Source organism: Euprymna scolopes, chromosome 5, assembly GCF_053919585.1.
Source record: "Euprymna scolopes isolate OS-2025 chromosome 5, ASM5391958v1, whole genome shotgun sequence".
NCBI classification, from domain to species: domain Eukaryota; kingdom Metazoa; phylum Mollusca; class Cephalopoda; order Sepiida; family Sepiolidae; genus Euprymna; species Euprymna scolopes.
Genome location: NC_136486.1, coordinates 21,532,947 through 21,544,577, shown reverse-complemented (window position 1 = coordinate 21,544,577; position 11,631 = coordinate 21,532,947). Strand labels below are relative to the sequence as shown.

Here is an 11,631-nt window from a genome sequence, read left to right as displayed (position 1 = left end):
GCTGTTATGAGTCTCATTTTGTTCGTTAGTATTTTCCAATCTTCTTACATATGAGCAAGCGAAACAATAAAAACAACTCAATCCGTCTTTTAGTGAATACGGATATTAATGTAATTAAATCTATTTATTTAAATTTGTAAATTAAGGCATCCAGATCTCAAGCGATGGAGAGTATTATTAAGATGGAAATAAACAGAAAAGGCAATTATGAAGACAAGGAACATGACTCTACTTTTCGTCTAAGGAACATGACTCTACTTTTACAAAGATTTTTTTTTTATTTTATAGGATAATTTGGGACGCTCATTATAAGAAAACAAAGTTTTTTTTATTATTATTATTGCAACAACAAATAATTTTTTGTGATAAATTTTTATTTTCTTTCCATCTTAACACTCACATTTAAAATGTCGACAGGTTTTCGTGTACGCTGAAACCGAATATCACATTTAAATTTTATGCAGACTAGTAGTTTTCTGGATGTTAAGACATGTTTCTAATGTATTACTTAATAAACGTCAATGGTGTTTGCCATTCTTAACATATTTTGCAACATGCATGCGCATTAGTAATTTTACATTTCAGTTGGAACAAAACATGCTGAATAATAATTGGATAATAAAGGTCTTAATAACCAGAAAACTAATTCGAAACCTCATTTTTTAAAATCATTTTTTTCTAAACAAAGAGTAAAAATCACTATACTCTGTTCATACATTTTCATTAAAAACATTTTTCCTAAATATTTTTACGTTTTCAATAAGAGCTCTCTGCGGGCCGGATAAGGAACTTTGGCGAGTCATATCTAGCCCGCGGACCATAGTTTGGAGATACCTGTCTTAGGTGGTCAGCAATAAACCAAACCTTCTTTCCAAAAGGAGGCGATAATGCTTAAAACTAATTGTCTGTGCAAATTTAAATGTGATATTCGTTTTCAGCATAGCTGAAAACTTTTAAAAGTCGTCATTTTAGAAGTGAGTGTTGAGGTGGAAAAAAAGTAAAAAAAAAAAAATACCACTTCAATTTTTTTATTTTATTTTCTATCTGCAGTTATGCCCGCAAATAGAGTTACGTCCCTTAGATGAATCGATCTTTCTTCATGATTGCAACAAAAAACGGTCAGCGTATAAAGGTTAAAATGGATATTTTTACAATCTGTAGAGATTCGAACAAGTGGTCAAGGTCAGTTTTTAATGTGGGGAAAATCCAGCTCCCCAAAAAGGGGAACTCTGGATAGGAACAAAAATTAAAATTGTTTCAGTCATGAAAGATTTCTCCTCCACCGAGTAGAGAAAAGGTGAAGTGTTAGCATCAGAACAAATACTACAATGTGATCTTGGGCCAAAGTTTAAGGAACAAATAAATGTTACCAAAGGCAAGGCATGTTACTGCTCTAGTGTTCTACCTAGCTGGATAAGTTTATAGCGTTTAATTTAAAATGTTTATTCAGTTCAAAAAAGAAGTAATGTCGGCCGGTACATGAGCCCAGGAAAAATAGCCGCGTAACAAATACATTGTGGTCATTCATTTACTTTGTCGAATCTCTGTAGATTCTAAAACATACCCCTGAAAATATTAAAAGACAAGTAGAAAGTACTACTCCATGATAGAAAATATACCGTGTGTGTGTGTGTGTGTGTGTGTGTGTGTGTGTGTGTGTGTGTGTTTAAAAGTATATACATTTGAATCAAAACTCGGACCATTGAAATAACAACGCGTGATTTCTGATTTCTGTTGAAATATAATACGGCCTTTTAATATGAAGTGTCAGTAGTAAAGTCAGCCTCGTAACTCGCGATAGCTCAGTTGGTAGAGCGGAGGACTGTAGATGAATAATATTGCTGTGATCCTTAGGTCGATGGTTCGAATCCGTCTCGCGAGAGTTCATTTTCATTTTTTTTTTTTAATTTTATACAATGAAATTTACGTTGTTAATTTTAATGAACATTTTCAAATAGTTAAGCATCTTTATGATTTTAATTTTCAAAGTCAGAGTATCCGAATTTAATTATATAATTATATCTTTCGATATATATATATATATATATATATATATATATATATATATATATATATATATATATATATATATATATGGTAGCTTCCTTCAGTGAAGATGTAAGAGTGCCTGCGCGTGTAATTTTTGTAGTAAGAGTTGCACAATATCCAGACGCACCTCTTCTGTGTCGGCGTTATTAAATACCAGTAACAAGTGGGAGTTCAGGACGACCGGAAACAATGCTGAGATAAGCGGAGAGAGCACATACAGCGCCTAGAATTCCCAAATGGTTACTCATCTGGTACTAGCCAGGCTCAACGTTGCTCAGATTCGATCTGACGAGAACCAGTGTGTCAACGTAATTATGCCGCGCGTGCGCACGCGTATATATATATATATATATATATATATATATATATATATATATATATATTATTAACAGGGAGACCCGATGTTGCCCGAGATTGAATGATGATCAACGAATATTTTACACTCGTCGAAATCGGTGAAATCGCCTATTTTTCAATCAAATGTGTTGATTATCTGCTCTCGTTACGGATCAGAATGAAGTTTCACATACCTCTCCGCACTGACTTAGTCCACAATACATTGTAGTCTACATTGCACTGTAGAGAACTTACTGTTGATTTTATAAAATTATTTTTATATATAATGGCTTGAATTAAAATTTAAAATGCATAAGTCAAGTATCTTGCTCCAATTGCGCTCTAAACGGGCACATTCATTTCGAACGCGCCCCTGTCATATTAAAGAACATACTCTTAATTTTATATGCCTGGCCTTACTACCTGAGGCGGTGATAATCGCTTAAATGTAAGTTTAAAATGAAAAAGTCATGTATTATTGTTCAATTGTTGTTAGATTATCCGGCGCGACGCCGGATAACCTCGCTGATAGTCGATTTAGGAAAAATCGCCTATTATTATTAAAAGGTTAAAATCTTAGATAACAAAGAAACACTTAATATACCAACTTATTATATATACACACCTGACACATATATATATATATATGACTCCGCTATCTAACATACCATTAACGTAGCACTGTGCGCCAAAACAGAAACACTAATTTTCAAACACACCTCCGTTTTATAGCACGAAAGGCGTCGGTAACTGTTGATAACCCGGTATATGAGTTGGTTTTACGCTTTTTCGATTACGGAACGCCAAAAAAGATCGACAGTTATTCTGGTCACCTAGAACAACTCTCACAACACGTTAGTTTGGCCTTGACTGTCTGACACGGGGACAGGGTTGGTTGGTCGTTTCGGCTTTCTTCACTTTCTTCCTCGGGGAGTCCACAGGTGACGCAATCGATCTTCTTGAGTCCAAAAATAACGGCGAACGCCTCCCACATTATGACTGGGTTAATTCCCGCGTACCGTCACTAGGACTTTAAGTTAGCTCCTGCAACTGAAGGCATATTATTCCGTACAACACTACAACAATCAAGAAAAACATGGTAGAAACCGTTGTTTCTACAACTATAGATTATATTAACAGGTCAACGATCTAATTACAAGTCAATTATAATGCAATGACGCAAACAGGTGTGAATGGACGCATGGGAGATTGAATCATGACGCCCACAGACTCTCCGAAAAAAATACCCTTTTTATTTATCGTAAATTTCAATAGTGGTGGGTCAATGACAGATAATAAATGAGTTCATCTCTGCTGCTTTCTTTTTTTTTTTAATGTTGTCTATCGATATGGGGTATAGGAGAGGCCTTTTTCAGCGATAGTGTCAAAGCGATGAATTGTCCAGCAGCAGAGGGTCTTAGCAAGCCACAAATCTACTTTTTGTGCAAGTACCATATACGACAAAGGTACTCAACATGGGTTCTTTCAGCTTGCGAGAGAGAAGAGTTGGCGGCAATATTCAACATCGGTATAAATTTCAACGGTCAGGGGCTTCGAGATCTCTTCTCTAAAACTCTGTTCAACTCAGTGTTAACTGTTTTCTTTCAACTGTCCAAAATCGCTCATGCATAAGCTTATATTGGGAAGTTACGGAGTGGGGAATGGAGCTCCCAGGTCCGATCCAGTCAATTTGGGATCGCTGTATCATATCCCTTTTTCTCCTGATTGGTCCAGTGCCAACCTTACATAATTGCTTATCGAAGTAAATTTCCATCAGGCTATTTCCATGCCGGGATGTCCTTGGGACTTGACCTCAGGGTCCTTGTAGCCTAAACAACTTTTTCATTACCATTCTGTCGAAATACAGTGTTTTCTTAACAAAACAATGTTAGTATCAAGATATTATTATCAATCCTAAATCCGCTTACTGAAGCTATTTTTTCTTGGTTTGGTTGCGTCATCGACGACCAAAGAAATTCGGCCAGCAAAGCAATCGAGAATTGCCTGAGATTGTTCATATAATAAAATCTCTGACGTAGTTCTGTTATAAACGTGATTATGTAAAATTCGACCAGCATGGGTGGTTGGGTCGTAGTTTTATCCCAAGAACAAACTGTTGATTTTATGAAATTACATTTACATAATCACTTGAATTAAAGTTAAGCGTACAAAAGTCAAGTATCATGGTTCAATTGTGCTCCAAGAAGAAACATTTATTCTGAACGCGGCCCTGCTTTATAAAAGAATGTCCAGTTAATTTTATAGACTGGGTCTTTCTGCTTGAGTCCATAGAAAGCGAACTTTCTCACACACACGAAGTTCATTCATATAATAGTATACAGATATCTGTGTGTGAGAGTTCGTTCTCTTTCTCTCTCTCTCTCTCTCTCTCTCTCTCTCTCTCTCTCTCTCTCTCTTTATATATATATATATATATATATATATATGTATATATATATATATATACATTTACAAAAGTTATGTAGCAGTGTGAGAGAAAAAGAGAAGTAGAGAGAGAGAGAGAGAGAGAACGAATGCGACGTTATCTTACATAGGCGCCACTGAAAATCTCAGCAATAGAGTGGTCTTACATAAAAGTAACATAAACATCGAAGAAAACAGACGTACATGCATGCGGTGGAAATGACTTCAAAATAATGACAATCTTCCAAACCGACAGTTACTTCTACTTACTCACACAAAAAGCAAATTTCATAAGAAAATTCACTCCCGAACTGAACAAAGCTTAATACTAACACGCAAACAAACAAAATGCAAAACACACTCATACATACATACATACATACATACATACATACATACATACGCATGCATATGTACACTCCCATACACTGAAGCACGCATATGCATGCACACGTATACACACACAAGAAATACTTTATTTTACTTTTACCTTCATCTTACTATATTTTTATTCATGAATATCGTTCTTTTTTATTAACAAATATTTTTAATCAATACTATCTAATATAAGGTTCTATATAAGAGCATAAACCAAGAACAATCCACAAAATACTGACGTATCTCAAAATGAAACACCTGGGAAATGAAATAAAATATATAAAAACAAATCATCGTCTTGGATCGTTTTAAACGTCTTCGTCCAACAAGTTCCAGCTCCATGCAAAAACAGGTGGAATTCTCAGGTGGACCAAACGACATAGTGCCAACGACGCATTTGAAAAGGTATAGCGAAAATACATGTCTGACAACACCTAGACGAGACTAATCGGACCATAAAATAAACTGTACAGATATATGTAGATAAGACAACATATGGCTCAGATAGTGAAGACCCCCATGGGCATTAAGTGACACGTATACACACTCAGACACCACCACACTATAAAACAATATCATCCATATTTCAAAAGTAAATACGAGAAAACACACGCACACTCACACGCTCTCATCTACCCGCGAACACACGCACACTTATGAAACAAAGTAACCACAAAAAATCACAAACATATGCACACACACACACACACGCATACACACACACACACACACAAGGAAGAGGGACAACAAATAAACAAGAAAAAATTTAAAATCTACATACCCACGACCTCACTTTCCGCTCAATGACCCTGAACTGACCCCAGCAAAACCAAGAGTAAATCACACGCGCTAAACATTTCAATAATTGGAAAATGAAAATATCAAATAATAAAAAAAAGTCTGTAAAAACTTAATTGTTGGTGACCCCACTCATTTATATATATATATATATATATATATATATATATATATATATATATATATATATATATATATATATATAACTACTTCATTTACTCACATAAAATTAATATACGAAAGTATAAATTTATGCGTAAACTTTAAGTATTTACTTCAAAAGTGCTCAATACGTAGGTAGAGCTAGTTAGTAAGTTATAAAATATATATGGCGATTAAGGTACACTGAATATTCCGCGTTTCATCCACTCTAGGATTCTTCAGAATTATGCGCCTGAATAAGCCTGAAGAATCCTAGAGTGGATGAAACGCGGAATATTCAGTGTAGCTTAATCGCCATATATATTTTATAACTAACTATATATATATATATATATATATATATATATATATATATATGTGTGTGTGTGTGTGTGTGTGTGTGTGTGTATGCGTGTGTGTGTGTGTATGATTGGTATAAATGGAGAGTGAAACACTGAATACGCATTTTTCCTATGAACGTGTGTGTGTGTGTGTGTGTGTGTGTGTGTGTGTGTGTGTGTGTGTGTGTGTGTGTGTGTGTGTGTGTGAATTACGATAGTTCAGTTGCAGGATCAGAGTGCTTTTTCTTTAGGGGCGCTAGCTCATTCAACCCAATTTCCAACTTGGTGTTACATCACTTTCGCGGCGGGAGAAAGTGTAACATCACTTTCGCGGCGGGAGAAAGCTAAATAGAGAACGGCAAGCCAGTCGAGGTTCCGACGGAAACAATTAGTCCGAGAGAAACTGCGTCATTTTGCTGGCCTTTTAATCGTCGATCTGAGACAAATGTTCACTGTTCCCATTTTTTTAACTCGGAAGGTCACCATTTTATCAAGCCGCTCTAGGATAAAGGTTGAGTGTTAGGTGGATCGTGAGACAAAATCAGTTATGGCGAAACTTAGGAAAGGCTAAATTATCTTAAGGGAATTCAATAGGAATTTAGTCGCATTAGATTTGAAGAAGACAATGTTGTCGTCAGTCAGGAAGCAGACCCGCAGTATTGTGTTCCACAGATATACAGTTCTAGGAAAGAAGCTCTGGTCATGGAATTTTCGTTTAGTTTTAAACACAGATAGAGGGTGCGAGATGTTGGTGGTGGTTGTTACAGCTAAACGTGTATTTTTTGTGAATGTTTTACGAGGAGGGACCATAGATTGGAGCTCAGTGGAGCACCTGTCATAGCCCTAGGAGAATCACCTTTCCAAGCCCTGTCTGCCAGCTTTCGGGGGAGGGGGAAGCAAGTTAATCGCTTGTTGTAAAAATGTCAAGAATAGTGCTAACAATTAATATACATGTAGTAAAATTGGTAGAAGGAAAAGATTGATTTAAAATAAAATACGAACGTTATCAATTGGTCACAGTTAGCAAGGGCTAAATAAAAAAAAACAGAAAGTTCGTTTCAAAGTTGTGTATAAATAATTTTTTTTTTTGTTTTTTGGTTTTTTGGTTTTGCTTTTTGTTTCATTTTATTTTAGTCGAAGTTTTCGAAAATCAAGTGACCCTTCGTGTAGCTAACACTTGATTTTTAAGCAATAAATTTTTATTGGCATCAGTTTAATATTTTGTAATTCTATTACTATGGAAATAATTGCACGATGAGTTATGGAAAGTTGATCACTGACACGTTACGTATTAACCTTGATTGTATCACATGCTGAAAAGAAGTAAACCTTTAAATCTATTAGAAAAGTGTTCAACGTTTTGATACCTCAAAAAGTGTTCAAGGTTTTGATACCTGCGCGAGCCTTTTCTAGTCTCGCACAAAAACACGCGTTCACATCTCAAGCCATATTTCTTCTCATATACATACGTGCACAGAAACATACGCGCGCACGTCCACACACGTACATATATTCACGTTCGCGTATATGCACTCACATTCACGTGTATACACACACACGCTAACGTACACACATGTACTCACATACGCGCACATGTACGCACATATGGACAACGTCACCTCCCCCTTCAAAGGAAATCCACACATGCGCAAAAGACCACCGGAAACAACTATAAAAGCAAGAGACAAGCTGTTTCCTGCCTTTTCTGACACGCCTTCGAGACGAGTGGTCGGCGGACCAGCCGCCTCCTTGGCGGCACACGCGCGCGCGCGTCTAACGCCACCTGATACTAAGTGGGGCAAAAGCTAACAGACAGTTCGTACACTTTATACGCTTTCTCTCTCCATGAAGTGGATTGACTTTCTCACTCTTTTTTGCCCTTTAGCTTTGGTCAATCAACCAGACAACTCGTATCTACAACGTGTGCCTCAGAACACGTCCGCGTAGCTGACTGCTAACATGGCACGCAGCTTAACTGATGCCAACCCTCACTCTCTTTCTTTTTCTATATGCCGAACTGCCATTTCTCGTTTCTCTACTCCATTTCCTTTTCTTGCCACGCGCGAACAAACGTTGGTGACCCGAACGTGAGATAAACACGCATTTCCCTTTTCTTTCTATACCACCAGTCCCGCAACAAACGATGGTGACATCCGAACGCGGACATGAACATGTATTGCACCTAAAACATTCATTCTTCAACAGAAAATAAACGACACGTTTATTTTATCCAGCAATTGAGTTTTGTTTCCTTCTTTACATTCGTTTCATTATTTTCTTTTGTAATGGGGTTAGGATTTATATATCCTAGTCCTCTACAAACGATCGTGACCCCGTTATTTTAAAATGAAATGGATGTGTTTGAACGAAACACTCATATACACACACTCTCTCTGTCTCTCTCTCTCTCTACAACAATAGACTTTCCCTCTCACCAGCTAACAGCGAGAGACGCACGCCAAACTATAGACTTTCCCTCTCACCAGCTAACAGCGAGAGATGCACGCCAAACTATAGACTTTCCCTCTCACCAGCTAACAGCGAGAGATGCACGCCAAACTATAGACTTTCCCTCTCACCAGCTAACAGCGAGAGATGCACGCCAAACTATAGACTTTCCCTCTCACCAGCTAACAGCGAGAGACGCACGCCAAACTATAGACTTTCCCTCTCACCAGCTAACAGCGAGAGACGCACGCCAAACTATAGACTTTCCCTCTCACCAGCTAACAGCGAGAGACGCACGCCAAACTATAGACTTTCCCTCTCACCAGCTAACAGCGAGAGACGCACGCCAAACTATAGACTTTCCCTCTCACCAGCTAACAGCGAGAGATGCACGCCAAACTATAGACTTTCCCTCTCACCAGCTAACAGCGAGAGACGCACGCCAAACTATAGACTTTCCCTCTCACCAGCTAACAGCGAGAGACGCACGCCAAACTATAGACTTTCCCTCTCACCAGCTAACAGCGAGAGACGCACGCCAAACTATAGACTTTCCCTCTCACCAGCTAACAGCGAGAGACGCACGCCAAACTATAGACTTTCCCTCTCACCAGCTAACAGCGAGAGACGCACGCCAGACTAAACACGTGCTGTACCCTTTTCTTCCATTTGTTTCTTCATGAAATAAATTCTAGTTCGTTTAATTCAATAAAAGCGTTGTTTGTGCCTTCCTCAAAGCAATCCATTTTTCCTATTTTGCACCACCTCTACAACTTTGTGAGACCCGAATGCGAGAGGAACACGCATTTCATTCTATCACCACAAGTCCACAACAAACCGGCGACCGACCGATGTGAAACGAACACGCATGATGACCCTACCTTTTTTAAATTAATTGTTTTGAGCGAGATGCGTGTTTTATTTGATAAACAGAAAAAACAAACATTTCAACAAAAAAAAACAAGTGAACTACTATCGACAAGAGCCTCAATGAACTACGAACTACAATGACGAAACTCCTCGTCAGACTCGGCAGAAAAATAAACACGGAGCTGTCGACTTCATGCCGAATATAAAGAAAAATTCGAGCTCAACAAACATTTTTCACAGTTTCCTGACATTACCCTGCAACAAACGCGAGGAGCAAAATCACATAGGCCTATACACATTCTCTCACGCACAGCAGACGCAAAAAAAAAAAAAAACAATTACAGGACATCCCTATCAACACATAGGAAGAAGCTGAATCAACAATGCGAGTTGAGATGCACCACACACGCTGATAAACTCACAACTGGACGTTTCGTTGACAGCCGGCAACCACACTCACGAATGTTCAACTAGCACTTGTACAATGTACATACTATCGCAGAATCACTTGCGAAGACACCGTCAACTTGACACACTACGTCAAAACGAAAACAAAAATTTTCCTTCCAAACGAACAATTCACTTCACTATACAAGCAACTTGTTGCACATGTCAGCACACAACAACAACCAACCAAACAAATGTCACCCTAAAAAAAAGAGTAAACGCCTTTTTCCACGCGTAAGTAAATACTTTTTTTTACGAACACACTCCGTTCAACAGTAACAAAACATTACATAAAAAAAATATATATATATACACACTGCATATTCTTTTTTTCCTGGGAAGGGGAGTATTGCGCGAGCCTTTTCTAGTCTCGCACAAAAACACGCGTTCACATCTCAAGCCATATTTCTTGTCATATACATATGTGCACACAAACATACGCGCGCACGTCCACACATGTACATATATTCATGTTCGCGTATATACACACACATTCACGTGTATACACACACACGCTTACGTACACACATGTACTCACATACACGCACGCGTACACACACATGGGCAATGTCACTTCCCCCTTCAAAGGAAATCCACACATGCGCAAAAGACCACCGGAAACAACTATAAAAGCAAGAGACAAGCTATTTCCTGCCTTTTCCGACTCGCCTTCCGAGCCGAGTGATTGGTGGACCAGCCGCCTCTCTTGCAGCGCCCGTGCGTCTCACGCCACCTGCTACTATGTGGGGCAAAAGCTAACAGACAGTACGTACACTTCATACGTTTTCTCTCTCCATGAAGTGGATTGAATTTCTCACTCTTTTTTCCCTTTTGCTTAAGTCAATCAACCAGACAACTCGTATCTACTACTTGTGCCTCAGAACACCTCCGCGTAGCTGACTGCTAACATGGCACGCAGCTTAACTGATGCCAACCCTCACTCTCTTTCTTTTTCTATATGCCGAACTGCCATTTCTCGTTTCTCTACTCCATTTCTTTTCTTGCCACGCGCGAACAAACGTTGGTGACCCGAACGTGAGATGACCACGCATTTCCCTTTTCTTTCTATACCACCGGTCCCGCAACAAACGATGGTGACACTCAAACGCGGACATGAACATGTATTGCACATAAAACATTCATTCTTCAACAGAAAATAAACGACACGTTTATTTTATCCAGCAATTGAGTTTTGTTTCCTTCTTTCCATTCGTTTCATTATTTTCTTTTGTAGCGAGTTAGGATATTTATATCCTGGTCCGCAACATACCTCAGAAAGTGTTCAACGTTTTGAACTCACGGTCACATTAGAGTCTTTATACTGATTGGCATTCGAATCTATTTCATGGGTTTTATTCTTATGAATAAATAAATATCGAGTATCGGACATTGCAAATAT

The 11,631-nt window shown here is 38.2% G+C and overlaps 1 non-coding gene across 1 annotated transcript; it reads left to right on the top strand.

Moving 5' to 3' along the window:
• Positions 1-1,791: 1,791 nt before the first annotated feature.
• Trnay-gua (transfer RNA tyrosine (anticodon GUA)) lies at positions 1,792-1,882 on the top strand. The gene is given in 2 exon segments: positions 1,792-1,828; positions 1,847-1,882. It is a non-coding gene; the product is annotated as a tRNA-Tyr (tRNA).
• The last annotated feature ends 9,749 nt before the right edge of the window (positions 1,883-11,631 follow it).